At 39.9% G+C, this 23,432-nt stretch overlaps 1 pseudogene; it reads left to right on the forward strand.

Annotated features, from left to right (window-relative positions):
* The first annotated feature begins 4,557 nt into the window (after positions 1-4,557).
* LOC102842394 lies at positions 4,558-22,296 on the forward strand (annotated as a pseudogene).
* The last annotated feature ends 1,136 nt before the right edge of the window (positions 22,297-23,432 follow it).

Consider the following 23,432-nt stretch of genomic DNA (forward strand, 5'->3'; position numbering starts at 1 on the left):
AATGAGATGGATTGACACAATGGCAACAATAATTGGCCCAAACATAATAGCAATTGTGAGGCTGGTATAGGACAAAGCAGTGCTTTTTTCTGTTATGCGTAGGGTTGTTAGGGGTGAGAACTAACTGAAGGTACCGAACAACAGCATTATTATTCTCAGGAACTGTAACTGCAGGCTGGAAAAGGAGAAAAGGCATCATTTTAATTAAGGAAGGATGACTCTGAGTGCGGATGAATTTAGAAAAAGGACACACATTAGTATTTAACAATGGGAAAAACTTTCACTGAATATGAAGTAATCAATTTTCACTTTACTGTTTTATTCACAACTCGAAGGTAGAGGCAGTGAGTCTCAGCTATTATGCTTAAGGTCATTAAGGGAGGTATATGTTTATCAGTTCATTTTGGGAATTCTGTCTTTGTCCGATGAATTACATCTGTTTGCTTCAAGGTTCTCCATCTTCTTGCTTCAAGGTTCATTCCCCCCACCCACCCCCACCTCCAATCTTTATAGGAATAAGAAAATCACAGTATAAGACAGTTGCCATCAAGTCAACCTCAAGTCATGGCAACCTCATGTTTGTCAGAGTAGAACTATTGGTTCATAATGCTTTCGATGGCTGACTATTTGGAAATAGATCTACTGGCCTTTCTTCCAAAGCACAGTTGGGTGGACTCAGCTCTTCAGTTGGCTGCAGATCACATTTATCATTTGCGCTATCTAGTTATTCCCTTCTGTTGGAAAGCCATTCATCATATTCTAGTCCATACGACTGTTTTGTTAACTTTTCCTCTAAATATATGTATGGGAGACCAAAAGGGGAAATGTTTACCAGGAAGGATTATGATGGTGTTTGTCAGGTTAACAATTTCTGAAGTAAACAGATCCATCCAGAATCCCTATGAGGGAAGTAGCTCTAGACTGTTCCTTAAGCAGGGCCATTCTGAACCAAGTGACCATCTGGTTCTAGCTGAGTGGTCATTGGCCCAGGATAGCCAGTTTACAGAGAGTTAATGGTTGTCTGTCCAGAGGAACTCTGCCCAAAGGTGTCCTGGAAATTACAAAGACCAATTAGATTTTCCTTTTCTAGTGTTTATTCATGTGATGGTTGACATGGGGTCATATTGACAGTTGTTGTTGTTAAGTGCCATTGAGTCAGTTCTTAACCCTGTATAGAGTTTCCAAGGAGTGGCTGGTGGGTTTGAACCACTGGCCTTGCAGTTAAGAGTCCAATGTTTATCCTATGGTGCCACATCACAGCCCAAAAAAACTTTGTTGAGAAGTTCTACTCTGTAACTCATGGGGTGGCCATAAACCAGAGTTAACTTGATGGCAGTGAGTTTGCCCCAGTTGGTACACACACATACTATTTGTAGTCTAAAGGACTAGCTCTAAATATTTAGATTCATTTCTATAAGATTCTGTTCATATTGTCTAAAAAGAGCATGGGAAATTCCATTAGCTTTTTCTGGTCTTACATTGCTCTCTTTAAAATACTGCTGATAATGCCAGTTCCTCAGGAATCTTGAGAGATGTTAGAATCAAGTTTTAAAGCATCCCTCCCCCAAGTTGTGTTGATTTAGCAGTGTACAAAGGAGTCCTGGTGTGATGCTGTGGGTTAATGCACCAGACTGCAAAGCCATTTGAACTGCAAGGTCGGCAGTTCAAGCTCACTAGCTGCTCCTCGGAAACCCTATACAGGGTCACTATGGGTTGGAATTGACTCAACAACACTTAACAACAACAACAAAGAAATTTCATGTCAATTTACTTTATCTGAACTTCACATATATCCTTCTGCATAGTTATTGTAATTACCCTTATTTTAGAGATGAGGAAACAGGTTCAGAGAAGTTAAGGGACAGGGTCAAAGTTGAATCCTGTCTTAATCTTCAGGTCTCTCTACTAACACAAATTCTATCTGAAATCCAGATGCTGGTGTTCTTTTAGGTCTCAGGTGGTCTCAAAAGCTGGAAGAAGTGAAAGTATGGTTCTCATCAATGGAGGAGAAAGAGAGAAGTTTAAACTTCATTCTCTCATTGAGTTGAATATGTCTAGGGTCTAGGAAATACCTGTAGAATAGTTCAGAATCTCACTGTTGTTGTTAAGTGCTATCGAGTCAGTTCTGACCCATAGCGACCCTATATAATATTTCCAAGGAGAGGCTTGTGAGTTTGAACTGATGACCTTGGGGTTCAAACTAACTTTGCAGCCTAGTGCATTAGCCCACAGTGTTAGACTCTTGGTATTGAGTCTTAACTGAAGTTCATGAATTATTTAAAGGCTAGATAATGTAAGTTGTGATAGGATGCGAAACATTATAACTTGAATCTCTTTACCTCAAAGAGAATCAATTAAGAGTAACAGCAAAAGGAATAAGAAACTGAGTACATCAAAACCTTATCTGAAACTTCTCAGTAGACAGCAAATGGAAACCAAACCAAACCAAAAAAACCCCAAAGAAATTCCCAAACAATCAAACAAGTACTGAAATTATGAAAGAGTTCTGGGCATTTCTCAATTGGAACCTGACAAGTTTGCCAGGATTATAAAGTAATTCAAAGCAGATCATCAGGGTAGAATAACAAAACCCACTGTTGTTTGGGAGAGAACAAGACCACGTGGGAGACAAGTGTCACACCAAGAATTTATGAAACCAAGTTCTTTGTTGAAGAGGTTGGTGAGGACAATGGCTATGTCTCTTCTACCTTGTCTGTCTTTTTGAAGTCATCAAAGTAGGATGGTTTGTGGACATCTAGGGCCAGCAGCAGAACTTTCAGATCTAGAAATAAACAGGCCTGTGCCCCACATGGTTGATTTCACTCTTGGTGCAACAGCAGCACATTCACAGGGCCAGAGGGTTGTTGACTCTTCTCCTTTTTGACAAAGGAGGGTGAACTTTGACTCAATCAGAAGTGGTTGGCAGGCATGAGCAATGCTTTCATGAAGATGTCTGACTTCGCTAAAATTAGTGCAGTGTAATCATCACTTCATATTGCCCAATATAATTTGTCTTATGAAGAAGGGGATGATGTTTTTCAAAGAGTTTTTAGTAGCATCATCAAAAAGAGCTTGTAATCAGCTCGCAATCATCCCTCCTGAGGGAGAAGAGCTGAGTGTGGATGATACAGATGACACTCAACCCCCAAACCCTTTACAGTTGGCTTTGATTAATATTTGAATTTCATTGGAATGCAGGTGTTCCTAATATTCTGGGAATTCAGGTCATTTCAAACTCAACACTGAAGGCATAAACAAGACAATAATCAACTCCAGTGGCTTGGAAAGGCTGCACAGTTCCCTCCAGAGGGAGTAGGAATGAAATCCTTTCCAGTTGCCCCTGTGATAAAAAAGAGAGTGCATTACTTGTTACAGTCACATAAAGCACTATCCCATAAATGATGTGTCTTGCACCTATTGTGTTGAAAGACAATGGCTAAGTGTTGAATTAACCTGCCAGAATTTAAGGTTAAAAAAACAACAACATAGAGATGTAGGGAATTGTTTTTATAGTGAAGCTGAAGAAACTTAACAACTTTTGAAACAAGCAACTTTGGCTTTGAATATCTCAAGTATTTCCTTGCTATGTGATCATGCTGCACTGCGGATTAATGTGCTGGACTGCAAGGTTGCTTTGAATCACAAGTTTGGAGGTTCAAGCTCACCAGCTGCTCCTTGGAAGCCCTACATAGGGTCATTATGAGTGGGAACTGACTCTATTAGCACTTAACAACAGCAACATGTGATGTTGGACAGATTACTGAAGAGTCTTTGAGCCAAATTCCATATGGATAAAAGCATACAACAATGCTTTCTTTGGTTCTTATGCACAATAAGTGAAATACTGTGGTTGTTGTTGTTAAGTGCTTGTAAAGTTGTTGTAAAGTGCATTCAGTCAAGTCAGTTCTGACTTGTAGCAACCCTGTATAGGGTTTCTGAGGAGCGGCTGGTGGGTTTGAACTGCCAACCTTGAAATTAGCAGTTCAGTGCTGATCCTACAGTGCCACACCAGGACTCCATATACCTATAGGTGGTGGTGTTGTTCTTAAGTGCTGTTTTGTTGGTTCTGACCCATAGCGACCCTGTATAGGGTTTTCAAGGAGCAGCTGGTGTGCTTGAACCATTGACCTTGCAGTTCAAACCAACTCTGCAGGCCAGTGCATTAACCTACAGCGCCATGTTGTTGTTGTTAAGTGTCGTTGAGTCGGTTCTGACACATAACGACCCTGAACAGGGTTTCTGAGGCTGTAAATCTTTACGGGAGCAGAAATCCTCATCTTTCTCCCGCAGAGCAGCTGGTAGTTTCAAACTGCTGACCTTGCGGTTCACAGCCCAATTTGTAACCACTATGCTACAGTACCCTATAAATCCATCACTCATCCTTCAGCTTGTTGTACCATCGTGGCTTGTCCATTGTGATGCTGAAAATTATGGCCTGGTATTGCACCAGGATCATCCATGTTGGACAGTTTTCAATGAATCTTCCATACTAAGACAGACTAGGAAGACAAATCAGCTAATGAAAAGCTTATAGATCACAACAGAATATTGTGTGATATGGTGCTGGAAGATGAACCCCCAGACTGGAAGGCACTGCACAGTAGTTTTAACAGTGGGATCAACATACCATTGGTCATGAAGATGGCTCAGGACCAGGTAACATTTCCTTCTGTTATGCTTAAGGTTGCCATTAGTTGGAGCCAACTTGACAGCAGCTAACAACAATGCTATAAATGATATTTTGCTATTATTAAGAAGTATTTGAACATAGCTCGATTTATTTTGTTAATAGGAACTTGAAAGTAAGATATGATGCAAACTAACCTATGAATAACTGAACTGAAGTCTTCATAATTATCCTGGACAAACAGAAGCACTTACTTCCTAAAGAGATCTAGAACGAAAAGTGTCCCCAGGCACATTTCAGTTAAGTAAAATTATCATCCAGTGTATAAGGCATCAAGTGGGAGTTTAATGCACTATACTTAATTATGTCTTACCTCATTCTTAGAAGGGATAATGGGGAAAGATAAACACACATATACTGAATAGTCATTTTTAGGGTGTTGAAAGCTTTGTATAGGGTGAATTTAGCTTTCAAGTCTAAAGTGTTTTTAAATATCCAATTGTTTTTATTGTTGTAAATACCCAGTTGTTGTTGTTAAGTGCTGTAGGTTCCAACTCATAGCAACACTGTCTAGAGTTTCTGAGAAGCAGTTGGTAGATTTGACCCACCAGTCTTGCAGTTAGCAGTCCAGTGCTTATCCTACAGCACACCAGTTATATGTATTGTAGTTCTTGTTATCCGGGGGCTATTTGGTGAAGATTTTTGGAGGGAGGCAAAGAAAGCAGTAGGATTTTTGAACCCCAAGGAAGTGCCAACATCTTAGAAATTTGTCCCAGTATTCTTTGGTAGCACAGTGGTTATGAATTTGGCTGCGAATCTTAAGGTCAGCAGTTTGAGTCTACCAACTGTTCCACAGGAGAAAGATGAGGTTTCTGCTCCCGTCAAGATTTCCAGCCTTGGAAACCCTGTACAGGGTCACTATGAGTCAGAACCAACTCCACAGCACATAACTACCACCACCACGCTTACAACTATCACATATTGTTGCTGTTATTGTTAGGTGCTGTCTAGTTGGTTCTGACTCATAGCAAGCCTGTGTTGAGTTTCCAAGAAGCATCTGATGAGTTTGAACTGCCAACATTGCAGTTAAAAAGACTTTGTGGTCCAGTGCTTATTCTACAGTGTCATTTTACCCCAAAATAAGTTCTCATGCCAGGTAAAAATATGGGCCTACTTTAGTTCTTCTTAAGTCTGAGACCTAGATTCAAGGTTGTACTCCATCCTACCCATAACAAATGTACTTTTTTCTGCCCCTTTATCTGCATTGGCACCTTTCCACTCCAATTAGGAGGTGGTCTTATTTTTCATGCTCTGCTATCTTTACTCTCTTTCCATCACACTACCAGGCCCATGGGGGAGGCAGAGTGGGATGTTGGGGATAAGAGAATTCATGGTCTAGTAGTAATGAGAGTCCAAAAAATCTAATATGCAGGTCTGGGCATGATACAGAGATTGAGGACTACAAAAAGGGAGCTACTTTCTGGGCAGCTAAGGCCAAGAATAAGGAAAATGAGTAAAACTGTCAGAGTGAAAATAGCACCTGAGTTGAATTCATTCATGCAATATTCAACCTCTATCATATATCAAGCCTGTTTCAGGTACATAATAGTTGCTCAATGAATATATGTTGAATAGTGAATGAATAATTTGGACACAGGTGCTATTTCTACTCAAAGTTTACCAGTCCTAATCCATATGAAGGAGCTCTGGTGACTCAGTAGTTAAGAGTTTGGTTGCTAACTGAAAGGTCAGTGGTTTCAACCCACCAGTCACTCTGTGGGAGAAAGACCAGGCAATCTGTTTCTGTAAAGATTTACAGCCTTGAAAATCCTATGAGGTGGTTCTACAGGGTCGTTCTACAGGGTCGCTGTGAGTCAGAATGAACTTGACTGTTTTGGAGTTTCTTCTTGGTGCTGGGAATATAGTAGTGAATACATAAATAAATAATAAACGAGTGAGTAAACTTCGTCTCTCATACTTTGGACATATCATCAGAAGGGAGTAATAGCTGGAGAAGGATATCATTTTGGTAAGGTGGAGGGTCAGAAAAAAAGAGGAAGAACCCCAATGAGATGGATTGGCCAAATGGCAGCATTGATGGATTCAAAAGTGGCAACAGTAGTGCGGTTGGCCCAGGATCAGGCAGTATTTCATTCTGCTGTGCATAAGGTCATTGTGGGTTGGTACTGACTCAATGGCACCTAACAATAAGAAGAACAAGTAAACTATGCTGTTTGTTGTTGTTGTTAAATGTGGTTCAAACTGACCTTGAGGTTGAGTGCTTATCCTATGGTGCCACACCAGGACTCCAAGTAAAATTGATCAACTATCAACACTCATGGAAGCAGCAGTCGAGAAATCATATGACGATTGCATTAGGCAAATCTGCTGCACAAGACCTTTTTTAAAGTATCGAAGAGCAAAGATGTCAGCTTGAGGACTAAGGTGCGCTTGACCCAAGCCATGGTATTTTCAATAACCTCATTTGCATGCAAAAGCTGGACAGTGAATAAGGAAGACCATAGAAGAATTGATGCATTTGAGTTATGGTGTTAGAGGAGAATATTGAAAGTGCCGTGGGCTGCCAAAATAACCAACAGATCCATGTTGGAAGAAGTGCAGCCAGACTGCTCCTTGAAGGCCAGGATGGCCAAACTTTGTCTCTCATACTTCGGACATATTGTCAGGAAGGACCAGTTTCTGGAGAAGGATATCATGTTTGGTAGGGTGGAGGGTGAGAGAAAAAGAAGAAGACCCCCAATGAGATGGATTGGCCAAGTTGAAGCATTGATGGACTAAAGCATGGCAACAGGGAGGTTGGCCCAGGATCGGGCAGTGTTTTGTTCTGCTGTGCATAGGGTTGCTATGTGTTGGTACCAACTCGATGGCATCTAACAACAACAAGAATATGGTGTTCAGGGCTATGGTGTGACACTGTGAGTTGATGAGCTGGTCTGCAAAGTCAGTTGGAACAGCAAGGTCAGTGGTTCAAGCTTACCAGCTGCTCCTCTGAAACCCTATGTAGAGTTGCTATGGGTCGGAACCAACTCAATGACACTTAATTAACAACAACAACAAGAACAACAAGGGCAATGGAAGAAAATATAGCAGGATGAGAGAAAGGGAATCAGGGATATGATAGATGGAATATTAAAAGGTGAATTTTGGCTATTAATAAGAAGTTGCTTTTGGAAATAGCCATTTTGATCATGTCATAGAAATATCTTGATTAAAATGCACTCATTATTTTCCTTGTTAAATAATATGTAAAATAGACACTCCTGATTCTTACTCTTACCCTATTTGTGGTGGACTTTCACTTTCCACTTGATTCATGTTTGTATTGTCTAATTTTTTTTTTTTATAAGTGCATATGATTTTTAAATTAAAGAAGTCAGAAAAACAAACAAGCAAAAAATTTTAAACTCTGAAAGGAACTAGGTTGGCCTGTTAGAAATGTTAACTGTCATCCCATAAGCTCTTATTATAAGGAGATAAATGATTGAAAATTTCCTGTTGTCAGAATCTGAGAATAAAAGATCATTTTTTGTCTTTAACATTCACTTCATCAAAGTCTAGTGGCTTACTCAATCAAATCAGTTTAGCACAATTAGAATTCCTATAAAGAAGAGGTGTCCACCAAAGCCAGTTGGCATAATGTAGTCAGCAAAGCCAATGTTCTGTATCCTACTTTGATGCATAACAACAATCAAGGTTGTAAAAGCTAGTGAGTTTTCATCTATGGTATAACTATTGGTCTCTCCCTGAGGAAAGAAGAGTAAAGAAAATAGAACAGACATGGAAAGAGTTAGTCTAATGGACTAACGGATTCAGTCTCCATTACCCTGAGACCAGAACCAGGTGGTACCTAACTGCCATTACCAACTACTCTGAAAAGGGTCACATAAAAAGGTCCTGGATAGAGGAGAAAATGTGGAACAAAATGCAAAGTGATTAAAAAAGCTCAGGTTTACTGGTTGGATAGAGACTGGTCGAATCCCCAAGCCTATGGCTTTTAGTTACCCTCCATGTCTAGAAATGAACTCAACCCCATGGTTCAATTTTCAGCCAAACAATAAACAGATATATTGTTGTTGTTGTGTGCCATCGAGTCGGTGCCAACTCATAGCGACCTTATGCACAGCAGAACAAAACACTGCCCAATCCTGGGCCAACCTCACTATTGTTGTCATGCTTGAGCCCACTTTCAGATATATTAGGGGCCCAAAACATTAGTGAGGTGCACACACCTTAGAATAATCAACCAGTTGAGCTCAAAAGTGCAGTATTTACCCATGGACAAAGTTTAGAAGGCTTAGGAAAGAAGGAGGAATGGAAACAGGGATAAGTAATGTTTCATTTTGCGGATTGCAATCAATAACATGAAACAAAATGTGTAAGCATTATTAAATAGAAAACTGGTCTGCTTTATAACCCTTCACCCAATTCACAATAAAAGTTGAAAATAAAAAAAAAGAGGTTTCCAGCAAATGTCAGAGTAAATACTATATTAAGCAAATTTATCTAGTAATTGACTGCAATTGAATATGACCATTGCAAATTTGAGGTGGAAATTAGAAAACATGACTGGGTTCCTAATAATTTGTACAGAAAAATTTCAAGGTTGAGTTTTAATGACTTGTCATCTGTCTATTAGAGCACCCAGACCATTCGTCATAATTCCTAATCCCTGCTCCTTTTCTAACCTTATTCACAATCCCTAACTCAAGGGAATGTGTTGTTGTTGCTGTTAAATGCCATCAAGCAGTTGGTGAATTTTAACTGCTAACCTTGCAGTTCAAATCAACCTTGCTTTCTAGTGCTATTCCTACAGCACCAGAAGGGAATATGGCTGGCAGTAAAGAATAGGATCAGGGAGAGGTAATTTCCTAAGAGAGATTTAGGTTACTTGTGCAGAAGAAGAGAGACTGGATGTTGGTGTCCACAAACATGGCTGCTCACAGCTGTGTCTTTTTTCTTCCCTCTGGTAACGTAGTGGTTACGAACCAGGCTGCAAACTGCAAGGTCAGCAGTTCAAAACTATCAGCTGTTTCGCGGGAGAAAGATGAGGCTTTCTGCTCCTGTAAAGATTTACAGCCTAAGAAACCCTGTGCAGGGTCGCTATGAGTTGGAACCGACTCCACAGCACATAACCAACCAACCATTTGTATGTTGAAATAGTTCTTATCACTCAAAACCTAATAAATTCATCTCTTCTGTCCTAGATACTTCCTATTTACCCCCAAGGTATAATTCATCTCTAGTTTTTGCTTTCAAAATGATTCATTCATATCTTTATAATTGTACATTATTTTCCCCTTTGGATTTTTTTCAGGAACATTCTCCTTATTAAAATTATTTAATATCTTACTAAAATATTATGAGCAACTGGAAAACCACGGGATTATCTAATTTCCCCCTCCTTCTCTAGTAGGTGCACACATATATACAGATACCAAAACAGTTACCATTGAGTCAGTTTTGACTCATGACAACCACTTATGCGCCAGAGTAAAACTGTGCTCTATGGGGTTGCAATGGCCATTTTCTCACAGGTAGAACGTCAGGTCTTTTTCCCAAGGCATCTCTCAGTAGACTTGAATCACCAGCCTTTCTATATACAGCCAAGCTCTTAAATGCTTGCGTCACCAAGCAGGACCTTAAACAATTACACTGAAATAGATTTTACCCCTTTTTCTAGAGTAATAAAAGGAGGGTGTGTGTTGGCTTGGAGGATGCAGACCAGCTGAGAGTTGATTTCTCCTCAGACCCTTTTTGTTTCTATGACCCAAGCAGAGAAATATGCATTTCTTCCCTCTGCTTCTCCAGATTAGCTTGGTTGAGTACTGAAAGAGGGTTAGTGAAATATCCTTTCTAAAAACTGTTGTCTCTTTCAGCATACACTTGAGATCTCATCAGAAGTGCAGATTCCTGGGCTCTGATGCAAACTTCGATCAGAATCCCTTTGTTGTCTCTTCCCTTTAATGACAACAGAAATTGATGGCTATTCCATAAGTTCCACCTTCATGATCTATAATATTAGATACCTCAGTAGTAGTTTTTTCATTAATTCATTGATATATGTAATGTGTGATCATATCTGAGTCAGGGAAGGAAACTGCCTCTAAATGGAAATGACTTTAGCTAAAAAATTCCAAGCCATTGTTGTGTAAAAGTTGAATATTTTGTAATTATATTTTCAGGGAAAATGTCTGTATCTAGCTAAATTTCCACAGCTCTAGAAATCCATGTATTACTCCATGGGAAGGATTCTGACACCTAAAGATGCTGTTTGTGTTGGGTGTGTATTCAATTTCTGTCAGTTGCTTATTTCTCTTTCTATCACCTCTGGGAGTTTCAAGTCATTAACTCTTCCAGTAGAGACAGACCCAAAGGCAAGTTGCAGGTTTATCACCACTTTACGTGGCTTCTCCAAGCACAGGGTAAGCCTCACTTGACTCCTGGCGAGCGCCATATTGGTTATTAACTTCAGACCCACATCTGGTTTTCATTACTCCTGGTAGCAGACCAGAGTGAGGTGCTGGACTTGCTGGTGTGGTCACTTAACAACCATCAGGATGAGCTATAAAGAAAATTTAACATATCCTGTAATTACAATCTGCCCAGAGCAGAGGGGCTGAGGAATCTGCAGATCTGATTTCAGGACAGGAGAAAATGTTTATCGTATCTGTTCCACACATTTATTTACGTAGGGGTCGGGAGGCCTGCTGAAATACGGCTGCCCAGCACTGATGCTCTTACAGCCCAGGAGTCTGCTTGTTTAGGTGGGGAAGCTTCTGCATGGCTCCAGGCAGAGGGACCCTTAATGCTTTTACAGGCATTGGAATTTGGACTGATGGAAATGGATGGGTGGATCTTATCTGGCATAAACAATCCTCACCCTCCACAGCGCTGGGTACCTACCCTCCAACTCCACTGAATCCTTCTGGCATATGCTTCCAGGGGTTTCCAAATGCGCTTTCTGCTTTCTAGCTCTAGGCAATTTGGTACATGAATTAACACTGTTGTTGTTAAGTGCCGTGGAGCAGAGTCAGTTCCGAGCCATAGCAACCCTGTATAGGGTTCCTGAGCAGCAGCTGGTGAGCTTGAACCACTGACCTAACAGTTCAAATGGCTTTGCAGTCTGACACATTAACCCATAGCTTCACACCTGTGACTGTTTTGGGTGGAGGAATGATTAGGATTCCTGGGGAACCCTTGAGGCAGAGTAAAACTGCCCCAGAAGGTTTTTTTGTTTTTTGTTTTTTGGCTGTAAATCAAAGCAATTTGCCAGGTCTTTCTTTCATGTAGCCCTAGAGTGGATTCTAACTGCCACCTTTTCCATTAGCAGCCAAGCATTTAACCAGTGCCTTGTTGTTAAGTGTCCTTGAATCAGTTCTGACTGATACGGTTTCTGAGGAGTGACTGCTGGGTTTGAACCACTAACCTTGCAGTTAGCAGTCCAGTGCTTATCCTACAGGATAGGACATCAGCAGGGTTGGATTTGAAATGGACAGGGTTTCTTTTTATAACTGTCTTTGAATAATGGAGTCCTGGATGGCTCAAATGGTTAAATGTTCTACTGGTAACTGGAAGCCTTTCAAATCCATCCAGAGGTAATGCAGAAGAAAGGCCAGATGACCTGCTTCTGTAAGATCAGTCACTGAACATTATGAAGCACAGTTTCACTCAACACACTTAGGATCACCATGAATGGGAATTGACTTGATGATGGGAAGCTTTTGCGGGGTTTTCTGTTGTGTGGTGGGGTAAAGCAGCGAGCAAGCAAAGGTTCAGCTAGATGTCTTTTTGGGGGACTAGATATATTTAAGTTTTGGTGTGGCACTGTAGGATAAGCACTGGACTGCTAACTGCAAGACTGGTAGTTCAAAATGACCGGCTGCTCCTCAGGAACCCTATATAAGGTTGTTATGAGTTGGAACCGAGTCCACAGCACCTAAGAGCATCAACAACAGATTGATACTGAACTGAGGTTACTTAAATCTCTCTTGATCAGGTTACCAGCTTTAGGCAAGAGGCCAAGTAACTGTATGTGAAAGAAGAAGGCCGAATGAACTACGTTTGAGCTACCAGGTTGAACATATATGGTACCTGTGAAATCTCTTCCTGTAGGATTTGTCTACTCTACATCTGTCCATTTCAAAGTGGGTAAAGCTTAGGAATTGGTGGGCTGTCTTGAATAGGTTGTGGACATATCAGATAGTGTGTGTACATGGAAACACAAATGTTAGAGCAGTTTTTGTATGGGACAAGTTAGAGTTCACCTACCTTTGGCTCACTCACATTATTGTTGTTGTTGCTAAGGGCTGTCGAGTTGGCTCTGAATCATAGTGACCCTGTATTTTCCAAGAAGCAACTGATGGTTTTGAGCCGTGAGTTTTTCAGTTAGTAGTCCAGTGCTTATTCTATAGCACCACACCAGGATTCTCATATTAGTAACTATGAAAATGATAGAATCTCTGAAATTTTTCTGCATGTAAATATAGTAAATTTAGAAAATGTGGGTTTCCACTGTGGATACCAACCAAGGTAACAGAGATTTTTCTTTAAGGTTTCAAATTCTTTCTGTTTGGGAGGGTTGTGTAAGAAAGAATAGAGAGGAATTGCTAACTTATAAGTATCTAGGAGGCTGTAGTTAAGCATATTGCTTCATCTAGAAATTCCCCTAAAATTATAAAAAGGAATAAAAAGGCATAGACCTATAATATAAAAGAAGAGATTAAAAATGAAATTTGGAAGCTAGTTAGTGAATAATGCTGATAAATTGTTCTACACTTTATAGAGAGTTGAAACCTAAATGTCTGAAGGTGAAAAAAATCATTTAGAAAAAGCTGTAGAGTCGTGGAAAGGACCCCAAACTGAAGACACTTTTTGAATAAAGATCTCCAAATCTTCTTCACCAACCTGGGAAGTCTGGGAAACTGCCCTTTCCCAACCTTCTGTACCAATGAGAATTTATTTTTAGGAGATGTTAAAAGAGAGAAGCTCTGGATTTAAGACTACAGACACAACAGAAAAGGGGTGGTTCATACCAAAAAGAGGAGGATTAAGTAAAGGTTTACATACCAACCATTGATATCCCCAGCTCTGTTTCCTGAAGCAGCTCTTGGAATGTAGATGTTGTTATAAGTGCTGTCTAGTTGGTTACGACTATATGGGGTTTCTGAGGAGCGGCTAGTGAGTTTGAACCACCAACATTGTGATTAGAAGTCCAGTGCTTATCTTACAGCACCACACCAGGACTCAAATGAAATTTGATGATGGATGTTGCTTATGTACAGTGGAGCCTGTTCTGACTCATAGTGACCCTGTATAGGGTTTCTGAGGCTGTAAATCTTTATGGGAGAAGAAAGCCTCATTTTACTCCTGTGGAGCAGCTGGTATTTTTGAACTGCTGACCTTGCAGTTAGCAGCCTGATCTGAAACCCAGTATGCTACCAGAGCTCCTTTGTCCAGCAGTGGCGGCAGTTGTGAGCTGTGAAGTTGGTTCTGACTCACAGATACTCAGTATAGGGTTTCTAAAGTTGTAAATCTTTATGGAAGCAGAAAACCTGATTTTTCTCTGGCAGAGTGGCTGGTAGATTTGAACTGCTGGCCTTGCAGTTAGCTGCCCAATTCATAATCCACTACATTACCCAGCAGTTGGAGTTACAAAATAATAGAGCCCCATCTTATTCATATTCTTTTCTCCAGGCATTGTTCCAAAAGCTGAACACCAGACCTTTCTCTGTTACTTCATAATTTAGGATGATCCACTCCTCTACACTGCATTGAGAACTACAATGTAGGAATGGCACTAAATAGAAACCAGATTTAAAGAAGAGAGAAACGAAGGCAGCTGGCAATCCAATATAGTGTGTCTTCTGGTGCTGCCTGTTAATGCAATGGACTGTAAGGTCAGTTTAAACTTCAAGGTCGGCAGTTCAAGCTCACCAGCCACTCTTTGGAAACTCTATACAGGGTCTCTATGAGTTGGAACTGACTCTACTGTACTTAACAACAACAACATGGGAGAAAAGGCATCTGGGAGTAGGGTAATAACTGCAAGGTGGGCGGTTTCAAATGGAAACCTACACAGTGTCACTATGAGTTGGAATTGACTCCCGACTTGACAGCACTTAACAACAACAACAAAACAAAACAAAAATGAGAGCTGACACATGTCTATTTCTTATCTAGGTCACCGTAGGGAACCAATCTAACCTAATTACAAGTGACCTCAGGAGAAATATCTTTAAATAGCTATTTTGTTACTGTCCTTTTCATTATCTTCTGTCATCATTTTTGGTCTCTTGTTCTAAACAGTCTCACATTTGTTGCAAAGGGAAGTGTGTGTAGGGCAGATGTGTCATTACTCATGGTTCATTCAACTTTCCTAGCAAAGGTTGGGTGCTTCTTCCTAGGGGAAACTCAGCAAAAAGAAAAGACCTAATGGTGTTCCCCAAGGAAATAATCAAGCCTTAACCAACAATGAAACTCTGGCCTCAACAGCCAACTGGAAAATAGAGCACAGTGAAGGAATTCTACCAAGAAGTAAGTCTGCGCCTGCCCTAAATAGTAGCCAAGTGTGAGAGTGGAATCAAGACATGAAAATTCTCAAAACAGTTACCTTCAATGACTCCTTTCACAAGAAGCTATTGGGAAGTTGTCTTCCTCTGGTGTGATACTATGGATTAATGTGCTGGACAGCAAGGTCAGTTTGAACCACAAGGTTGGTGGTTTGAGTTCACCAGCAGCTCCTCAGAAACCTTATATAGGATCACCATGAGTCAGAACCAACTCAATGGCACTTAAAAACAACAAGAAACAAAAAAGTAACACAAGAGAGAGAAAACAAGGAATCTCAGAAATGGGGGCAGGGGAGGGCAATTCCTAGAACGATAATAATGGGAGAGTCAAGATGAAATCAGTTTGGCAAGAGATACAGAAACCAATTCCAACAGACTTGGAACTCCTCTGGGGACAGTTCTACTCTATTCTATAGAGTCACTGTGAGTCAGAAATGAAGTAAAGACCATGAGTTATTGTTCTATGAGCAGGACGAGGGAGGACTTCAGAAAAAAAAAAAATTGAGGGAAACACATGAAATTAATAAATTATCTGATATGTTTTGACTGACCAGATTGAGAATTTGAAAGAGAAATAATAGAAAGTATATGGAACACGAGCCCACTGTCTTTGAGTTGATTCGGACTCATAGTGATGCTCTAGGAAACCGTAGAGCTGCTCATAGTGGTTCCAAGACTATAAATCTTTATGGAAGCCAACTGCCTCACAGCAGTTGGTGGGTTTTACCCACTTACCTTTGGGATAGCAGCTGAATATTTAACTTCTGTGCCACCAGAGCTTCTTATAGAACTCTAATGGAAGGGAAAAATGATGCAATTATTAATTTTAGGAAAAACACAACTATTCAATAACAGAAAAATAATTATACTTGATGGTTCACCTGTGAATCATATATACTCACAATACTGTAAATACTGAGTATTGATATAGGCAGGAATTGTGACCTAACTACTGAATTAGTTTTATTTTGCTTTGGTAGCTTACAACAACATCTACACTCACAGTTCTGTAGGTCAGAACTCAGCACAAGTTGTAGCTGAGTTCTTAGCTCAGGGTCTCACAAGACCCAAATTAGGGTGTCAGCTGGTTTGGATGTCCTTTTTTTTTTTTTTTTTTTTAAGGTTTTTATTGTGGATTGAATGAATGTTTACAGGGCATATCATCAGTTTTACATTCAACAAATCATACACCTTGTTTAATTACAATGATTATAATCCCCTCCACGTACCATCAGTTAACAGTATTTCTCTCTATTCACTTTAGCTTGGGTGTCTTTTTGAAGGATATGGAGAATTCACTTCCATATTCATTCATATTGTTGGTAATGCTTTAGGGGAGGAAAAAAAAATTCAAATGTACATTATAGATACCACTTTATTAAGTTGTAAACAGGACAAAGACAAGACAAAGACAGAGACAGAGCTGCATGAGGGAGGTCATAAGCATGCAGCCATAATGGTATCCACAGGACAAACATCCACAAGGTCAATTTACAGAACAAAGGACATTTGTCACAAAATCATGATGGGCAGCAGATCAGCTCTGTCATGTTTCAACAAGTACTACAGAAACAGGAAGGTGACCATGAGTAGAATATACACACTATTGCAGATTAGAAAATTTTGCAGGTTTGGTCCTGGGGTCCTCTGACCATTTTGTTCTGGGCATGACTCATGACCAGACAGCCACACCAAGGCAAATCCCTGAGAGGGAGATTGCTCCTTCCTGGGCTGGCTGAGGTGTGTCCTTAATCCAACTTCAAACAATTCTGCATGCAGGCAAAGTCTCCTCTCTCTGCTTTGTCACTTGGGCAGTTCAGGTGGCAGCAGTGTGTAAAGTGCTCAAGATGGCATCTGATCTGATGTCAAAGATGGTGGTGGGAGCTGACTGTAGGCTGCAGCCTTCCTCAGACCAAATGCCTTTAGAGTTCAGGCTCTAATACAGTAGGATTTAGTTCCTTGTTGAGGTTCTTGAGTTCTTGGTAAGCAAGGACTGCTCTTTGCTCCCAGAGGCTGGCCTTCTCCACGAATAGTCTGCAACATGAGTATTTGTTTTCTTCCTGATAGCTAGAGTGTTTATCTGTGACTCCCTGTACTCCTCATAGCCAGAGAAAGCTCTATACTTCTACAGACATCAGTCATGTGATTAGGTCAGGCCCAATTGCATTGTCTCCCTATTTTAAGGCCATATGCCACGTATGGGATCCTGGTGTGGCATTGTAGGATAAGTACTGGACAGTTAACCACGAAGTCAGTGGTTCAAACCCACCAGCTGCTCCTAAGAAACCCTATAAAATGTGGCTGCTGTAAGTCAGAACTAACTCCTAGGCACTTAACAGCAACAACAAAATATATATAAATGTTTCATTGGTTTTGTTTCTCTAGATAACCCAAAACAAACAAACAAAAAATCCAACCAGACAAAAACCTAAACCCAAACCTATTGCCATGGATTTGATTCCAACTCTTAGTGATTCTTTATAAGGTTTCTTAGACTACAAATCTCTGAAAATTCAAAGGGCAGCTTGAGAAGAAAAAGTCAAGTATAATAATGAAATGTGCAAAAGAGCTGGAGTTAAAATACCAAAATGGAAGAACATCCTCAGCATTTCTCAGGCTGGAAGAGCTGAAGAAAAAAATTCAGTATTGAAGGAGTCTATGGTGTGATGCTGTGGGTTAATGTGCTGGACTGCAAGGTCAGTTTGAACAGCAAGATTGGTGGTTCAAGCTCACCAGCTGCTCCTTGGAAACCTTATACTGGATTTCTGTGAGTCAGAATCTACTCAAAGGCACTTAATAACACAACAACATGGGCAAAATGTTGAATGATGCAGAAAGCATCAAAAGAAGATGGAATACACATGAGTCATTGTACTAAAAAGAAATGATAAATGTTCAACTATTTCAAGAGGTAGCAGATTATCAGGAACTGAATGTACTGAAGAAAGAAGTCCAAACAGCATTGAAGACATTGGAGGAAAACAGGATTCCAGAAATTGACAGAAAACAAGTAAAAATCATTCAGCAAACTGAAGCAGCATTGGAAGTGTGCACTCATTTGAAAGTGAAGAAATTTGAAAGACAGCTACCTGGTTAACTGCTTGGGAGAGACCTATCTTTTGCCCTTTCCAGAGAGGTGTATGCCTTAAGTCCTTCTCCGTTAATAATAATGCTGGACATTGGTTTTTCTATTTTTTCTGAGACTTTATTTTTAAAAAAATCAGGTATGTTGTTGTTGTTAAGTGCAGTCGAGTCAATTCCAGCCCATAGTGACCCTGTATATGGTTTCCAAGGAGTAGCTGGTGAGCTTGAACCACTGATGTTGCAGTTCAAATGACTTTGTGCCTGACACATTAGCCCACAGCACCACATAAGTATTGGATTATGTCAAATGCCTTTTCTATAATGACTGATAAGATTCTGTGTTTTTTTTAATGTGGTGGGTTAAATTAATTATTTCTTTAATGTTGAATCATCCTGTATACTGCTATGAATCTCATTTGGTTGTGATGTATAATTTTTTTTGATAAGGGTTGGATTCTTGGCTAGAATTTTGTTGAGAATTTTTGCGTGTCAATGTTCGTGAGAGATATACCACACTCTTCTTTTTCAGTGGTGTCTTTGCCTGGTTTTGATACTAGGGTTATTTTTGCTTCATAGATTGAGTTCGGCAGTATTCCATCCTTTTCTATGTTCTGGAATCATCTCTGAATGTTTGGTATAATTTACCAGTGAAGCCATCTGTACCAAGACTTTTGTTTTAATGACTTGTTTAATTTCTTCTTTTGTTATGCATCTGTTCAAATTTTGTACCTCAGATTGTGTTAGTTAGTAGGTACTATGTTTCTAGAAACTTACCCATTTCTTATTCATATTATTTGCATCATCTTATTCTTTTCCATTATTAAAATTTGTCAGTTTGTCAATTTTGTTAATCTTTGCAAAGAATCAACTTCTAGTTTGTTGATTCCTCCTATTGCTTTTCTCTTTCCTGTTTCACTTATTTCTGCTCAAATCTTTATTTCCTTTCTTGACTTTTTTGCCATTCTAGTTCTAATTGTTAAAGAACTCTGATAACGTAGTGGTTGAAAGTCAGGTTGCTAACCTCAAGTTCAGCAGTTCAGAAGTGCCAGTTCCATGGGAAAAAGATGAGGCTTTCAGCTCTCGTAATTATTTACAGCCTTGGAAACCCTATGCAGGGTCACTATGAGTCAGAACCGACACCATGGCACACCACCATCATTTCTAATTGTTGGAGATGGTGGGTCAGATGTTGATCTTGACTGTTTCTTCTTTTTGATGCATCTGTTTATTGCTATAAATTGTCCTCTGAGTACAACTTTTATTGTGTCCCAAAGATTTTGGTATGCTTTATTACCCATTAGTTTTTAAGCATGGTGTTAATTCAGTTTTCATGTATTTGATTTGTTTTCCTTGATATTCCTGTTGTGGATTTCTAATTTTATAGAGTTATGAAAACATGCTGTGTAGTATTTTGATATTTCAATTTTATTGAAACTTACTTTGAGACCTAACATATGGTCTGTTCTGAAGAATGTTCCATGTGCACTAGAAAAGAATGTGTATTATTTTGTTTTTCTTTGGTTGTGTTGCATAGCTCACCTGTATCTTTGTTGTTATTCTTGGAAGGCTAGAACTATCCATTGGCACATAACTACCACTACCACTATTTTTGTGGGGACTCTTGGTGTGGTGCTGTAGGGTAAGTACTGGACTACAAATTATAAGGTCAGTAGTTCAAACCTACCAGCTGTTCCTTGGAAAACACTATAGAGGGTCGCTATGGTCAGAACCAACTCGACGGCCCTTAACAGCAATAATGCTATTATTGTGGAGACGTCTTTTCTGTTTTCTCTTTTCAAATTGTTAAGGTTTGATGTATATATTTGGGGGCTGTTTCATTGGGTGCATAGATTTTTGTTGTTGTTGTCAGCAATTTATTTTTGCTTGTTGAGAATATACTGAGCAGAACATAGATCCATACAACAACAGTTTTCACAGTGACACTGATTATACTAATTCAGTGATATTGATTCTTCAAATTGTGAATTGGGGGGGGGCGGAAATTTGAACATAGGATATTTGATGATATTGACATATTGTTTTAATTATTTTTCAATGTAATATTATCATTTTAACGAGATCTTCATCTTTGTTGACTGCAAGACTGCTAACTATTGAAGCTGCCACACTACTAAGTTTAGTGTTGTTGTTGTTGTTAAGTTTAGTGAGGGACTGAGAATAGAAAATGTTGTTGTTAAGTGTTGTCATGTTAGTTTCAAGTCATAGCAACTTGTATAAAGTTTCAGAGGAATCACTGGTGGGTTTGAACCACCAACCTTGAAGTTAGTTGTCCAGTGCTTATAGGGTATGGGGATAGCCTTAAGTTAAAACATCACAGACCCTGGTGTTTTACCTATGTTCAGTAGTTTACCTTGATTAATTTCCAGAATTCTGAAGTGGTTGGCTTTAGTTGTTTTTCCTTCATTTTCATTGTGTTAGAGAGAGTGTGAGTTCACCAGGATTCTTTGCTGCCATTCTGGAGGTAAGTCTCTCATTTTTCTCTACTCTCATGTCTTTCAAATTTTTAAATGAAAAATTCTTTTAAATCGATTTAAGAATTTGTCTTTCATCTGCAGTCTTAGTCCATTTGCATTTATTATGAGCACCGATTTGCACTTCTCTCTGCCATATTATTTTCTTTCTAATTATCATGTCTTTTTTTGCTTCCCCTTACCCTCCTTTTCCTCCCTTTTGTGGGAATGACTGAGTTTCCTCTTCTTTCTTCATTTGTTTGGAAGTCATCTATAGTCTTTCACACTCTCTATAACTTAAACGCTTCCTTACCTAAACACATACTAAATGAATTAATAGCTACTTTCCTCTCTAATAGTACAAGAACTCTAGAGAAGATCTATACGTAGTAGTGCTAGTGGCTTCCTCCTTCTTTTCTCGGACCCAGCAGTCAGTCCTCATACTGAGTCACAAAGAAAAGCGTTTTGTTGAGCCAAGCAGGGACTGGAAATGCTCGTCACTTTGTGAACATTCACCACTGGGGGAAAAAAATCACTGAAATCAATCACCCTCGAAAGCTCTTCATTGGAGGGCTCAATACAGAAGCAACCAAGAAAGCCCTGGAAGCAGCATTTGGCAAATGTGGATGAATTGTTGAAGTGCTCTTGATGAAAGACCATGAAATCAACAAATCAAGAGGATTTGCTTTTGTCACCTTTGAAAGTCCAGCAGATGTCATTGCTGTAGCCAGAGATATGAATGGAAAGTCTTTGGATGAGAAAGCTATCAAGGTAGAACAAACCACTAACCCAACATTTGAAAGTGACAGACATGGACCCGTCTACTCCCAAGAAGCAGAGGCCCATCACAAGGTCTTAGAGGTGAAGAGGATGCAGTGGAGAAACCAGGGGACCCACTTCATGTGGGGGCCACATGGATGACGGTGGCTGTTACATGCATTTTAACATGAGTTCTTCCAGGGGACCACTTCCAGTAAAACAAGGACTACCACCATGAAGTGGTTGTCCTCCTCCTAAAAGATCAGCCCCTTCAGGACCTGTTCGCAATAGCAGTGGAATGGGAGGCAGAGCCCCTATATCACGTGAAAGAGATAGTTATGGAGGACCACCAAGAAGGGAACCCCTGCCCTCTTGTAGAGATGTGTATCTGTCATCAAGAGATGATGGATATTGTACTAAAGACAGCTATCCAAGCAGAGATTACCAAAATGCTCGTGATACAAGAGATTATACACCACCACTAAGAGATTATACATATTGTGATTGTGGTCATTCCAATTCATGTGATGACTATCCATCCAGAGGCTATAGTGATAAAGACGGCTATGGTCATTATCGTGACTATTCACACTATCAAAGTGGAGGCTCCTACAGCGATTCCTAGGAGAGCTATAGTAACTCATGTAGTGCTCCACCTACACGAGAACCTCACCACCTTATGGTGAAAGCAATCACTATGATGATTACAGCATCTCATCAGATGAATATGGTGGAAGTCGAGACAGTTACTCAGCAGTTGAATTGACCTCTACTCAGTGGTCACGATAGGGTTGGCAGACAAGAAAGAGGGCTTCCCCCTTCTATGGAAAGGGGTACACTACTCCCTGTGATTCCTATAGCAGTTCAAGTCACAGAATACCACGAGGAGGTGGCCATGGAGGAAGCCAATCTGATAGAGGGGGAGGCAGACGCAGATACTAAAAACAAACAAAACTTTGGACAAAAATCCCTGTTCAAAGAAACAAAAATTGGAACCTATTCTGTCATAAAGGAACTCTGGTAGCGCAGTGGTTATGAATTGGGCTGCTAACCTCAAAGTCAGCAGTTTGAAGCTACCAGCTGTTCCATGGGAGAAAGATGAGGCTTTCTGCTCCCGAAAACATTTACAGCCTCGGAAACCCGGTACAGGGTCGCTATGAGTCGGAACCGACTCCACGGCACATAACCACCAGTGCCATTCTGTCATAACTACTCAAAGACTCTTAAAAGGAAAAATAGTGTTACTTAAAAAAATTTCTTATTGAGTACTCCTCCATAATTGTTATGTCCTTGTGAGGAAAAAGTAAAACCTGTTTAATTTTATTTGATTTTATGACATTGCTTTCAATAAGCAAATATTAAATATATAAAACTTGACTTGTGTACTAGTGTTGTAATTCTCTTAAGTGTCCCTGAAGACTACTTCCTATTAGATTTTCCCCAGTAAATGAAGTAGGCAATACCAAGATCTTCCACAAACATCTAGCTATCTAAAATGGAGCGATGACTCATTCTGCCTATATAAACACACTAGATATTACAAGGGTGGTTGAGTTTGCTACTCATAGCTTTCAGGGTATCTTCAAACTGAAATCTCAGTTCTCAGTGTGCAAAACCTGAGATAGATGCTTAAGTAAGGAAAGTGCTATTCACCCAGTAAACCCCAAACGAAAGGATAATGTTGGCCAAATATTGCCTTTCTGACATTTCCTTGGAATTTTGCAAGAGCCTCTTTCCTCCTCCCTGCTTTAAGACCATTTAAGGGTGTGTTAAACGTTGCTATGGGTAGGAACTGACTTGATGGGGCAAACAACAGCTACAGCAAACAACTAAAGAATACTCAATTCAAAGTTTGGCCTAAACCAAAAAAGTACCCTAGAGAAGTTTAAAGCTGACCAGTTT

Source organism: Chrysochloris asiatica, unplaced genomic scaffold (genome assembly GCF_000296735.1).
Source record: "Chrysochloris asiatica unplaced genomic scaffold, ChrAsi1.0 scaffold00133, whole genome shotgun sequence".
Lineage (NCBI taxonomy): Eukaryota > Metazoa > Chordata > Mammalia > Afrosoricida > Chrysochloridae > Chrysochloris > Chrysochloris asiatica.